Source organism: Periplaneta americana, chromosome 1 (genome assembly GCF_040183065.1).
Source record: "Periplaneta americana isolate PAMFEO1 chromosome 1, P.americana_PAMFEO1_priV1, whole genome shotgun sequence".
NCBI lineage: Eukaryota > Metazoa > Arthropoda > Insecta > Blattodea > Blattidae > Periplaneta > Periplaneta americana.
The window spans coordinates 148343425-148357949 of record NC_091117.1 but is presented as its reverse complement, the minus strand read 5'-3'; the positions used below and the strand labels follow the sequence as shown (position 1 = coordinate 148357949).

At 34.2% G+C, this 14525-nt stretch overlaps 1 long non-coding RNA gene across 2 annotated transcripts; it reads left to right on the top strand.

The window, feature by feature from the left end:
- The first annotated feature begins 1687 nt into the window (after positions 1-1687).
- On the top strand, positions 1688-14169 carry LOC138701842 (uncharacterized). Of its 2 annotated transcripts, XR_011332704.1 has the most exons (4): positions 1689-3973; positions 7953-9446; positions 12984-13141; positions 13942-14169. It is a non-coding gene; the product is annotated as an uncharacterized lncRNA (long non-coding RNA). The 2 variants fall into 2 exon arrangements; XR_011332703.1 differs by having other exon boundaries at positions 1688-3973; positions 12984-14169.
- The last annotated feature ends 356 nt before the right edge of the window (positions 14170-14525 follow it).

Here is a 14525-nt window from a genome sequence, read left to right as displayed (position 1 = left end):
GGCCTTAACTACGCCAAAATAAATAAATAAATAAATAAATAAATAAATAAATAAATAAATAAATAAATAAATAAATAAACACACATATATATATATATATATATATATATATATATATATATATATATATATATATATATATATATATAAATTAAAAAACATTTGAACGTATGGCACGTGATGAAATATTTTCTTTCGCTGCCTCACCTACAGTTGTTTTAAATTGAGTTAATCCTTTTCAGTCATTTGGCTAAGAAGTTAATTAATTCATGTAAATGACACTATGTAAAGATTTCATCTTTATGGACGAGGAAATCTTGGTAAAAACAATTCATTTTGGTCGTCTATAATTGAGTTTCTAAGATTTCCGAAAAGTCTAACAACCAGTTTAATTAAGAAAAGAAGCAAAAGGACAACCCGGGCAAAGTCGGGTGCTATCAGCTAGTCCTTAATAAATATGTAGCGAAATTAAATTTTAGTTTCACCTTTGAATATGATCTGAAATCAATATATAAATATATTTTGCGTTGTGTGATGTTATATATATATATATATATATATATATATATATATATATATAATATTACCTTACAGCTGCCACTTTTGAGAAGTGTGGGCAAGTTTAGATCATCATTAAATTTATTCTCTTGCGAATACTGCATAGACGTTTATTTATTCTGAAATGAACGAAGAGCAGTTTGGCTTCAGGAAAAGGAAAGGTACCAGATATGCAATTTAACTGCTACGAACAATCGGCGCAAGATACCTAGAGAAGAATAAAGACGCGTATGTAAAATTTGTGGACCTAGAAAAGGCTTTTGACATAGTGGATTGGAACAAACTGATGGGGATCCTAAAGAAAATAGTTGTGGGTTGGAACGAGAGAAGGCTGTTCAGTAATCTTTATATGAAACAACGAGTCTAATTCAGGATAGGAAAAAAAATATCAGAAGGAAGTGAAATAGGGAGAGGACGCCCTTTATCGCCTACCCTGTTCAACTTTTACCTGCAGGATTTAGTGAAGAACTGTTTTCAGAACACGGGAGGAGTGATAGTAGGAAGAAGAAGAATAAATAGTGCAAAAGATTTGCTAATGATATAGCGTTGTTAGCAGGAGAGGAGATAATATTAAACGATATGCTACTGGAGTTAAATGACAGCTGTGTGAAGTATGGGACGAAGATAAATGTAAACAAGACGAAGACCATGGTCATAGGAAGAAAAATAAAGGAAGCAAATTTGAGATTTCTAAATAAAGCAGTAGAACAAGTGGACAGTTTCAAATATTTGGGATGTACTATAAGCAGTAACATGAGCTTTTGTCAGGAAATCAAAAGGAAGATAGCAATGGCAAAGGAAACTTTTAATAGAAAAAGGAGCATATTCTACGTACCTCTGGAGAAAAGAACTAAGACAGAGACTAGTGAAGTGCTTTGATGTGAAGCATTGTAAGGGGCAGAAACATGTAGGGGAAACTCGGCAAATTTAGCAATATGGGAAATTTGGCAATATTCTTGTATTTCTTTTATTGCCAAATTTCCTCCACAGTTTTAAGAAGTTCAATGACACCTTCATAGAGTGCAACATCTGTCTGAGTGTACTATTAGTTTTCGTTTCATTCGAATCCGCGCATTATAGTGGCACATATTGTTGCTAATAGAAAGAAGTGTTGAATACTCCTTGTGAACGTGGTGATTGTGTGGACGTGTGTATACAAAGACGGAAAGAAAGTGTTGTTCATTACCTACGTAAGTTTGTGCATTATATATCAAAAGCTGAGATTCCATATTATAAGATAAGCCGTTTATATAATTAATATTTTCTGTCATCAGGCCTTAGCTCGTTTTATGTTCTTCTTAGCAAAAAAGGTTTTCTCCAGGGTAGTGTGAATTACTCATTTTCCTTTATAGTGATATATTGCTGCTCTCTTTGAACAATAATGTCTACTCGATGGTAAAATTTAAGAGTAGGGACGTGTGAGGGATTTTTACAGTCTTCAATGCAGCACTGTGTGTGGCGTGTTGCAGATATGCCAAGGGAACGAAGACATTATTCTGAAAAATATTCCAAAGATGATTTGCGGGCTGCGGTTGGGAGTGTTTTGAAAAATAGATCGTCGACTTATAAGGCTTCTAAGAAGTATAATGTGCCCTTTAACAACTTAAAGAGGTTTCTGTATGCATCCTCAGGACCCGATGACGTTGTCATTCCCAAGAAAGGAAGACCGTTGAGGAAGATCAAAAACTGGTGACATATGTAATCAAAATGCAAGAACTTGGGTTTGGGCTATCGGAAAAAGAAATTAGAAGACAACCCTTCAATATAGTTAATAAGAGTGGTCGGAAAAATCCATTCAATTTTTTTTTTTTTTTAGTGACTTCTTGTCCCAGTAAATTAAGTCTTATAAACCTTGTACCACTGTTTTATTTTGAAAAATTTACTTTTTAATCCTATTGCCAAATTACCCCTGTACTATTGCCAATTTATCCTGATGAAGTACCAAATCTGGAAACATATCATTTGTTATTTATTAGTGTGTTATGTGTAAAGTAATTTAGATTTGTAGAATTTTCTTTCAGAGGTTTATTGGGATTTAATGTTTAAACACATTCCATAATAGAGGAATATTTAATTTCAGAATATGTAACTACAAACTGTGTCAAAATACAAATATTGCCAAATTGGACGAGTCTCCCCTACATTAAGACGAAGTGAAGAGAAGCGAATAGAAGCATTTGGAATGTGGATATGGAGAAAAATAGAGTTTATGAATTGGACAGACAGAATAAGAAATGAAGCTGTGTTGGAAAGAGTGGATGAAGAAAGAATGATGGTGAAACCGAACAGGAAGAGGAAAAGAAATTAGTTGGGCCACTGGCTGAGAAAAAATTGCTTACCGAAGGATGCACTGGAAAGAAAGGTGAATGGGAGAAGAGTTCGGGGCAGAAGAAGATATCAGTTGATTGATTGACGACATTAAGGTAATGGATCATATGAGGAGAAAAAGAGGAAGCCAGAAAATAGAAAAGGTTGGAGAAAGCTAGGGTTGCAGTGAAAGACGTGCTTCTGGGCAGAACACTACGAATGAATTAATTTGTTTTTCAAAGGAAGAACAATTGTGTACATACATATGAAGTCTGACTAGTGTAATATGTAGCTAGTCGGCGATGTATGCAATAAAGAGGGAACAATTGTCATCCATGAAAACAAGCATCTGTGTGGAAGAAATCCTGACTAATGACATATTTCTCAATACTTCCCTGCCAAATATATCTGATAATAAACTTAGAGGTATCACTGTTTAGTGTCTCTAATGTCAAACGAACCATAGTTCTGGGCAATAGCAACACTAATCTTTCACCATGCAATTACGCCAGATAACAAATGACTCGAATACTGATGTTTGAGAAAAAACAGTTCCTGGGATGAAGGACGGGATATCTTGCGGTTCCGCGAATCGTAAATGTTACGGAATGAAAGCGTTGAGAGATTATACTTGGCAACAATTCGTGTCACTGAAAAATTGTGGGCGAAATAGGAAGAAGCCACGCTATATTACAAATGACGATTTAATTTATTAACGATAAAAGTGTCTACCTTGCTTTAAACAAAGGATTTAATGACTTGAATTGTATTACAGATCGTTATTTTATTTCTTTGCAGAACAGCAGTACGAAAATATACCTGGACAAGATATCTAAACAAAGACATTTCACGTAATTAATGTTACTTACCTGACTTTAAACAAATGAATTATGTTACAGAATGTCACTTTATTTCTTTACAGAAGCGCAAGAGGAGATGATTATACCTGGATATGACAGCTAATACTTCAACAAAGACTTCCCACCTAATTAGTGTTATCTGACTGGCTTTAAACAAATGATATAATGACTTGAATTGTAATACAGATTATCATTTCTTTACTTTACAGAAAGGAGGGCAAGAAACATCCTCGCCTGTAACAATTTTGGTGAGTTCATATTTACCATTTTTTACTTGTTTCCAGTGGCACACCCAAAAATATAACCATGGGAAAGCTAATCATATTGAGACGGACATTAAAGCTGTACGCAAAGCGTAGATGGACTCAGAAGTACAGACAGCGTCACTGTATGTGATTGGCTGGCTGGGAAAGTTTACGGCTACTAAATATTGTCCAAATAAAATTTACATAACTTCGAACATTATCGAAAGTTTGAGCTTTCCAAAATCTAAACAAAAATTATCCACATAGAAACCTATTAAAAATAAACTGTTTCAAACATCACACATTTCCCACAAAAATACTTGTAGATACTAATAGATACAGATTCGTCAAGCATTAAAACCTTTCACCTTCTTTTTTTTTCTTTATTTTTTTCTTTTATTATTATTATTATTATTACTATTATCATCATCATCATCATTAAGAAGCTTGACCCCGAGTAGTTCCCCAGTGGGTGTGCCGCTGTTTGTTTCTAAACACTCTTCTTTTATCAAATATCTTTGTTAGTGTTATGCAGTTCTGGTCTAAAGCAAGGAGATGCACCTTTACTTTTTAAATTTGCTCTAGAATATGTCATTAGCAAAGTCCAGGAAAATAGAGAGGGTTTGGAATTGAACAGATTACATCAGTTGCTTGTCTATGCGGATGACGTGAATATGTTAGGAGAAAATCCACAAGCGGTTGGGGAAAACGCGTAAATTTTAATTGAAGTAAGTAAGGAGATAGGTTTGGAAGTAAATCCCGAAAAAAACAAAGTATATGATTATGTCTCGGGACCACAACATAGTACGAAATGGAAATATAAAAATTTAAAATTTATCCTATGTAAAGGTAGAAAAATTCAAGAACCTTGGAGGAACAGTAACAAATTTAAATGACACTCGAGAGGAAATTAAACGCTGAATAAATATGGGAAATGCCTGATATTATTTCGTTGAGAAGCTTCTATCATCTAGTCTGCTTTCGAAAAATCTGAAAAATATAATTTATAAAACAGTAGGCTTGCATTACCGGTTGTTCTGTATGGTTGTGAAAATTGAAGTCTCACTTTGAGAGAGGAACAAAGGTTAAGGGTGTTTGAGACATATTTGGGGCTAATATTCTTAAAGTTGCTTTACAGTTAAAATAAAGAACAGGTTCAATTCTTGTGTCTAACGTATGAAAATGCAAATATGAAATATATACTTAATGAATACAATAACATTTTATACAATGCAGTACTGCTACCATTTAATAATGTATTAAATATACATAGAAGATTATTACATTAATATTACACAGTACTGTCAAATGTCAAGAATTCGTGTAAAGAATAGAAATTGTGAGATATTAAGCAATTTTTTAACTTTACCTTAAATAATGCAGGGTTTGGGTTATGATTTTTAATGTTCTCAGGAAGACTATTGAAAATTTTTATTGTCATGCAAATTGCTTATTTTTTATAGCATGCGGATATTTATACTGTGTATGGCCAAAGTAGCTGGAAAATTTCTTTACTACATAAGAGAAAGTTTACTAAAGAGTAGAATGTGTATTGATTTATTAAGGTCAGAATTTACTATTAAAATTGTTTACACGATTCTATAGACTTTGATTCAACTATTATTCTATTTGCCCTCTTTGTAGTAAGAATATATTTTAACTAGTGGCTCGTGCAGCAAATGCTGCGGACTAAGTTCATTAAGTTTAAACAAAGGTTTTTCAGATTTATTTTCTAGACAGAATAACAGATATTTTGAAACTTATTTGCTTCCATAATAATGAAACATACTCTTCGAAATATGTACCATTCGAAGTAACGTATTAACATAATGAAGTTTAACCTTGTCAAAAATATCTCCTTTTAAAAAACTTCCCTCGGGATGGATTTTATGCCAAATGCTTTTCTTGGACATTTCCATCTTCATTTCTTTGAGTTTCAATGCGGAAACGCAAGTATAATGTCAAGAAGATCAACGGTGGGAGTAAAGTAGTAGCTATTTCAAGTCATCGCGGATTGTTGGCAGAAATGTGACATTTTGGAGTGTATTAGGTACCAGTAGGCCTAAATGCTGGACATCATTTTGGCCACGTTAAAGCGCTAGCATAATACTATAACAATGACGTAGTCTATTTATTGACCATAAGCTCGTAATGAGTTCTCGCTGAAGATCAGAGTTGTAAGTTAGGCCTATGTATATATTTTCCTCCAGCTCGACTTCGAATGATCATAAATGCCAGAACAATTTGCTTACCTATATTCAAAAGCAGTGGTTCCCAAACATTATGAAGGTGCGACACCTTTCGGTTAGACATTTGTTTGCAACTTCCCTACTATCGTACCGGTACTCCACTCAATTCAAAATATAGAAATCCTGTAAAATCGAAAATAACAATAATTTTACTCAAAATTAGGTCACACCACCCAACTTCTAATATACCGATATCTGCAAGACGAGTAATAGAAATATGCAAACCAATTTTGCACTTCTCCTTGGCTTCTTAGACTGACGTTGCTGATATATTTTTCGATCAATTAAATACATTGAATAGTAGCTTGCAAGCCAAGGTATTATCATTATAATAGTCAGAGATAAAATCGCCGGATTTATAAGTTTATAAGCAAACTCAATTTCTAGTCATTATTTAACAAAAAAAATATATATATAATTTTTTGCAATATATTTAAAACTCATGGAAAATACAGCTACATGCGCTATAATACGACAAAAATAATGATTGAGCGTTTGTTTTTGTAGATATGCAGTTAAGCTCGAACAATTTTAAACAATAACTTACTCAGTATTTTATGGAAAAAACGCAAAGCAATTACGTCAGTCTTGGATACTGAATCCGTTTTTAGACAGTTGAATTCAACTGGTTGTAATTCCACAAAATGAAATATATATTAAAGAAATATGTACGTAATGATGGAATGCTAAAACTGTAATTTTTTTTCGCAGAGCGTAGGCCAGTTTTGGGTCAAAATAATAGAAAAATACCTCGAGCTTCCAAAGGAGTTCTTAATTTTTTTTGTAGTATTTACAAATTATTGCTTATACAAAATAATTTTATTGTAGCGCTATGATTGCCATCACAATAAAATAGACAAATTGAAAATGATAACAGCTTGTGAATGTAGAGTTCATATTTGAGAAACTACTTTCTTAAAAGCAGGTGAATTTATCGAATTTTATTATTTTTTATCTTAAACTGCTGTTCTTTTTCTATGTTCAATGTTATGTTTCTAAATGCAACGTAAATTTATTTTAAGACGTTTATTTATCTTATTTTGTAAGTCACCTTCGACCCCTCTCATTGTTCTAGAGTACATCCGTTGAAACAGTACAGTATGCAATACAATAATAATATTTCTCTCGCTTGTTATGTTCTACACTCCTAATGAAGATATTTTTGTAATTTGAGGCGTACATGGATTGCTGAAATACTCGGCTAACTAATGACTAGAGTCAACTATGTCTTTAAATATCAAAGTTGGGTTCTTTTCAGTCATGGCTTCCACTCTTCATTGCCTTTCTCAGTCACTATTGTTTGTCCTCCACGTCTCTTCTCATCTTCAATAGATTCTCGTCTCAAGCCAGCGACAGCTTATAGCCCATGAAGAAGCGAGTTCTCACAAAGCGTGCTGTGGCCATTCACGTGACATTGTGACCATATATAAGGCACTTCCAGAATTGTGCGGAGTCATGACATCAAAATTATTTCTTAAATCTTCATTTCACCGAAGCATAAACTTGAACTTACAGAACACAGAAATTAATAATTGCACAGTCTTGTGCTGCTATGATTAACACCAGAGAAAGGGGCTATTTCGTACCTAAATGATACATTGTCTTTCTTCCAGAATGTTGCATGTCAAACATTTTATTATACCGGTAATGAGACTTGTATTATTTGATATTATACTTTAACATTGAGAAGCATATTTTGTGCTGTTAGTTCTTTAAGTGGTTAATGTTTGCAGTTACATGCGCCAAGTCCTGCCAGACCAACAGGCACGGATTCCAGCGCCATGTCCTCTAGAGGGGCATGGGCCAAGAACCACCGGACCATCAGGCACAAGATTCCAGCGCTAAGAACTGCCCGACCACCAGGCACGAGACTCCAGCGCCAAGTCCTGCCCGACCAACCGGCACAAGAGGACTACATTAATTTATCTATATATATATATATATATATATATATATATATATATATATATATATATATACCTATCTAAATTGTTAGTGTATTCAAAATTCTAGTTCCGATAAGGCAGAGTATGATAACCTACTCTGCAAAACAAAATTTCAGTTAATACTACCATACAAAATTATAGGAAACCAAACATTCATTAAACACACATTACACTAAACTTAGGAAGAAAGCAACCAGAACACCTCGTGTTGCACCGCACTACTATCAACGGAACATGGAGGAGGGCTGTATAAATAGTGCTGGGAAGCAGCCAGAACACCTCGTGTTGCACCACACTACTATCAACGGAACATGGAGGAGGGCTGTATAAATAGTGCTGGGAAGCAACCAGAATACCTCGTGTTGCATCGCGCTACTATGAATGGAACATGGAGGAGGGCGGTAATAAGTATTGTAATAATTTGTGCTGGCAAGAAAGCAACCAGAACCATTCGTGTTGAACGTCACTACTACGGACGTGATATAGTGCAGAACAGTAAATATTGTGTTGTAAAAATTGTGCTGGAAAGAAGACAATCAGCATCACGTGTTTTATACGACGCTACTATGAACGGAATATGGTGGAGGACAGTAAATTAGTACTGTAATAAAAATGTCCTGGGATGAATTGTACTGGAATCACTTGCGTTATAGAGGGCTGCTATGAACTAGAATTGAAGGAGTACAGTAAGAGTGATGCAGTAACGGGAAAGTGTCTGAAGAATGGGACTGGTATCACTTGTGTAATGTACGGGATGTAGAATGGCACAATGGCATTGGGAAGTATTTTGGGAGGAGGACCATTAGCATGAGATGTGTGATACGATACATGTGAACGGATTGCAGATGAACACATTGGGATTTGCACAGCTATGTTATTATTCTCAGAAGAAAGGGAACAGCGTCACAAGTGTGGAGCGATACTAATATGAATTGAATACAGAAGAGCTTCTTGAGAATTGTGCAGCGTTGCAAAAGTTATCAGAAGAATGATATCAAGATCCATTACATGATACCCTAGAAAAAATATATATATATACACTGTATGTGGGAATATATAAGAACTTAAAGACATTGGTGCAGTATTGAAAATATGCTGGAAGAAGAGATCAGTTTAAATAGGTTGATGAATTCGACTGAAATACATTAAGATATTGTGAAAGATTATACATATCAACCCTTTATAGTGAGAACAAATATTCTCATTTTCTTTGCCCTCAAATATGAAGAGATTATCTGAGATGTCCAATCAAGTTGCCTTCCAAACGAAGAAAGTTTCAAGGTAGGGGAGAATTAATATTCAACATATATTTTATACAGGGTGGAAGTGAAATAACCTTGCAGTTTTCCAGAGCGAATAACTCATGTTGTATGTAACAAAAAAACTATAATATCATATTGGTTGAAAGTTAAAAGTTTAAAAAAAAAAAGTTTTCTCCCCTCAAATGTTTAGCAATCTGTTATTCGGTAACTATTGAAAGTAGGATCATGATTTTGTCCATATCGATAGGGAATCTAATAAAGAACAATTTATTCACCTGGCGTGTTTCAATAACATGCACGGTTTTCCTGTAAATTTAATTTTGAAAACCTCTAAATTCAAGCCATTGCACGATGCGAGCAACTGACAACGACTTGGCAGAGAGCAGCTCACCTACCGACACACACCAAGTTCATTGACCTCTTACATCTGCTCACGAGTAGTGTGTGTTAGCGGCGATGTTACCGGACTGCTGAACTTCAAACTTAATTTTATAATTAACCGTGCATTTCATCACAAAATGTAATATAAGTTTTCTATTCATTTACATGTACCGTACCGTCCCTTTCAATCTTCAACGTTATTTCACTTCAACCCTGTACATTGGTATACAGTTGAGTAGTTTTACAGAAGATTCTGGTTTACTCTGCGATTAAATTATTTCTAGTGGCCGAATTGGAAATAAATTACTGCCGGTATGCACAGACTTGTCTTGTGATACAACTAGTTTGGGGATTTCTTAAATAAGGCATTGCTCCCAGGCGCGAACTAAATATAATACATCACGCACTGTACTACTGTACCCATGTCTATGAGAGGGTACAGAGTATGACGGCACTATTTGTTAGCATAATTGATTGTGTGATCAGCTTCACTAAATAGCAGTCAATTTTAAATATTTACTACCGGTATGCTTTTCGGTATCTTATTTTACTTCCGGTATGCCATACCGGCTGATACCGACCCAATTCGGCCACTGATAATATAGTAATTAAGTCGTTATATTTATACCAGTATATTACTATTATTATTATTATTATTATTATTATTATTATTATTATTATTATTATTATACATTTTCGTTTTTTTTGTACAATTCAAAGCAGGTGTTAGCCCACAAGATATAGGCTAGACTGGGAGAGTGAAAGTAAATAAAATTTAACATTTTGAGAGAAATAAGTAAGTAACATTTGTTGAAGCCCGATTCACTTGAGAGTGATATACTGTAGTTCGAATGGTGCAAGAAGTTCAGAATAATATGTTGTGCCAATTTTCACTGTAGCCTTGTAGTTTCTATCATCTTTGAAAATTCTGAATATTATAAACACTACAGGTTTTAAGGGGTAAGAGCCATTATTTTAGGCTAACTGATAATTATTCATGTCATAAGGAAGAAAAAATGTCCCCACAATATTTTTCTAATTGCAATATTTAACTAATTATTAAAGTTCACAATATTAGACGTTTGGCAATGTTACTGGATTTGAAGGAAGGGTTTACAAGTACTCAGTATACCTCAAGCGGGTACAGATATACCGGTACAAAACAGAATGATTCTCTGTTCTAATACAGAGGCGGACTAAGACAACTGTTGTCTACATAAAAGGAGAAGCAAATACAAACTTTCAATCTAATTAATAGAACATTAAGCTAAATTTACATTTTATTTAACAATATTGCTCCATTTTTATTGTATCTCTAAAAATAAGCAATAGTATTTCACTGCACAAAATAACACGAACTTTTTTTTTCTAATGCAAAATCTTAATATCTCCCGCTTCCGTAAAGCAGTATCATTTTTAAATAGATTTCTGGTTGTGAGGTTTTCGAAACGGGGTAAGAGACTCCCAGTTTCTAACAATCATTGAGAAACTACTATAAAAGTTCGTATACGTTAAGTAACCTTCTTTGCGAAAAACGTTGGCGGTACTTCTTTCTTGCTGCACTTGAATTACGACGACTTTCTCCATAAATTAATAACATATGATATTCCTGAACTGTGAATGATATTGTAAGTTGATACACTTAAAAAAAAACACTGTGTCTATCGAATACCTGTACTGAACTGCCAGCCGCTCGGCATACATATGTACAATTGCAACATTTTATTTTCAGGAGGCATGCAAGCGCTCATGATCCCCAGCTAATGGACCATTTGCGGCCGTAGACCTACACGTACGAGTAGGCCTACACGTGTGCTAGCAGGCTTCGCGCCGAAAGTTTTACGGAATGCAGAGAAAATGTACAACGTGAAAATTACATAGTTATTGCAGACTTTTCTGAAAATTATTCTTTTGTAATACAAGATTCAGTACAATATGTGCATTGGAACAACTGCCAAGCCACAATACATCCTTTGTTGTAGTTCATATAATCAAAGAAGGCACAGAAATTCGTGACAGAAGTATTCTTGTCATCTCAGAAAGCATGAAACATGACACCGATTCCTTTCATTTATTTCACCTAAAACAATCAATTTCTTAAAGCAAGAATTCAATTATATGAAAAAAAAATTATCTATTTTTTCGATGGACCAAGTTCACAATACAAAAACAAAATAAATTTTAAAAATATCTGTTTACATGAAGACGATTATGGAATTAGCGCTGAATGGCACTTATTTGCAACATCGCATGGTAAAGGTCCTTGTGGTGGCATTGGAGACTGCTATTACACCATCAAAGATCTTTGACAAAGAATATGATAAAGTATTTTATCAAAGATCTTGATAAACGATAGGATTTTGGGTATATTACAATACATAAAATCTTCCATCAAAGATTACGAACAAAAGCTCACCTAACACTTGTTCCCCAACAGTTAACACGTGCTCCGAAGATTTGTTGATACTAATATTTACGCGTTGTAGCTAATCGGTGATGTAGGGGGAAAGGTACTATCCATCCTGCCCATTATCTCTTGGCCTAGTTGCCTCATGAGTGATGCCTTATTGGTGTTACTTATAAGGTTCAAACCTGTCTTTGGACAGTTGATTACAAACAACAAGTTTATGATTTGTTGATACTAATATTCACGCTTTAAGTTTATAACGCTATGAATGAATAACAGCAGTATGCTTGTTTAGCTGCAATTAGTTCAGTGAAATTACCTTTATACACGCACAATTTGTATTATTAAACTTTTGTGAAAAAATGAATCTCTAACAGGAATGTGATGTAACTTATTGCATTTAACCTAAATGACCGCCGCCACAGTTCATTGTTACCGGTAGCAGCTATTGTTGTTGTAATGTCGAAAAATGCAACAATGAGTTTCTTAAAATGTTCCTTCTTTTTTTTTTTTGTACATAAATAGATAAATACCTAAGTAAATAATTAAAGAAAATAAAAATATGTTTTTTTCTTCGTTGTTGGTAACTCTATAGCATCTATTAGATGCTTTATGGTTGTGCTAACAGATGGAGTTACTTGTCAACAATGTGACGCTGAAACATGTGTTCAGGTTACTGCCCAGCGACAGTCCTGATCTATTTTTATATTTGTGATGATTGGTTAATTAATATTAACCCGGCACACTCACATTCATACAAATTTCCAGACTCTAAACACCCATAGAATTCCTCTTCTTCAAGAAACGTTCACCGAGAGCCGAGCCCAGGAATGGAACCCGGAACCTCCTGATCTGGAAGCCTGGAAGCCAGCATGCTGACCAACAGACCACGGAGGGAGTCAAAAATAAATTCAATGTTGAAAGAAGTATGTGTAAACAATGTTCGCTTCTGTTAGGGAAACAGATTTTCTCCTTAATAAATTAATGACACTGCAGAAAGAATTGCTGAAGTCTACAAACGCTGTTAAATTACTAAATGAAAACACATGCGTCTCTAACGACCTTAAAACCTGCATTCTTATTATCTTCTCTTTGCGTTAGATATATTCTGATACTGAGTATCATACATTAAGTAGTTTTGCAGCAGAGCCTTATTTTTATAAGAATTTTTATATGAGAAAATGGTAAAATTTATACCCATAGTTACTACATTTAGTAATGTCTCAGAATACCTGATTTGGTATATAACTCAGCTTCATCAAAAACTGCATTAAGCACATTTTGGACAGGACCCTCTCATTGAGAAGTGACATTAGTGACTTTGGGCTTATTCATTCTGTGTTTCACACTTCCAAGAACAAATAGAACTTCCTTGTGCTGCCAGAATAATTGACAGAAGTATAACTCCACTGACAGACCTCTTTATCTTCACTCTTTACGAAAGGAAACTTAATATTTGAAGACTGAACTTAAAAAAGGTTGTAGGCTAGGTACCAAAGACACAAACCGTATAAAACGGAGCTTTTTGTGCGGCTAGTGATGTAATATCATATATTCTGTACATCTATGACAAATCTAGGCTCTAAATATAATTACAATGAGACATATATTTCTTTCCCAGTGAATTGAGCCTTTTATGTCCAGTCTTAATTTCAGAATTTACAACGGGAATATAACATGAAATATAGAGTAGTAGTCGTAATTAATTATGTTTCAAATTTTGAAGGTTTACTCAGATGTGCAGACAACAAATAGGCCTACCTGCATTCTTAGCAGCGTGCGGTGTTCATCGAAATATCTGGCTGTCTGACTTGGAGCTCCCAACTGCTGATCAAGATCATCGGTATTCGTCATTTTCAAATGTTGATGTATTGTTAAATCTGTATTGTTGATCTGATGTATTTTCTTTCATACATAATATTTTAATGGCATATTTTCAATAAATTAGTTTTTGTAATTCTTTGACGACATTCCTTTTATTAATATAAAAACATTATTATTATTATTATCATATTATTATTATTATTATTATTATTATTATTTCTACCTCTGATTGAGATTTTGGCTGATAAGTACATCTATTATCGGACAATGCATCACACTTGACGGTATGTGTCAGGTAGAACAATAAGTTCGCTTACATCTGAAGTCTGATTAGTGTAATACGTTACTAGTCAGTGATCTATGGAATAGAGAGATAAAGGAACTGGCTATCCTACCCCATGATCTCCTGGCTTACTTGTCCCATGAGTGATGCGTTGTTGGTATCAGTTTGAGATTCAGACCTGAGTTTGGACAGCTGATTAACAA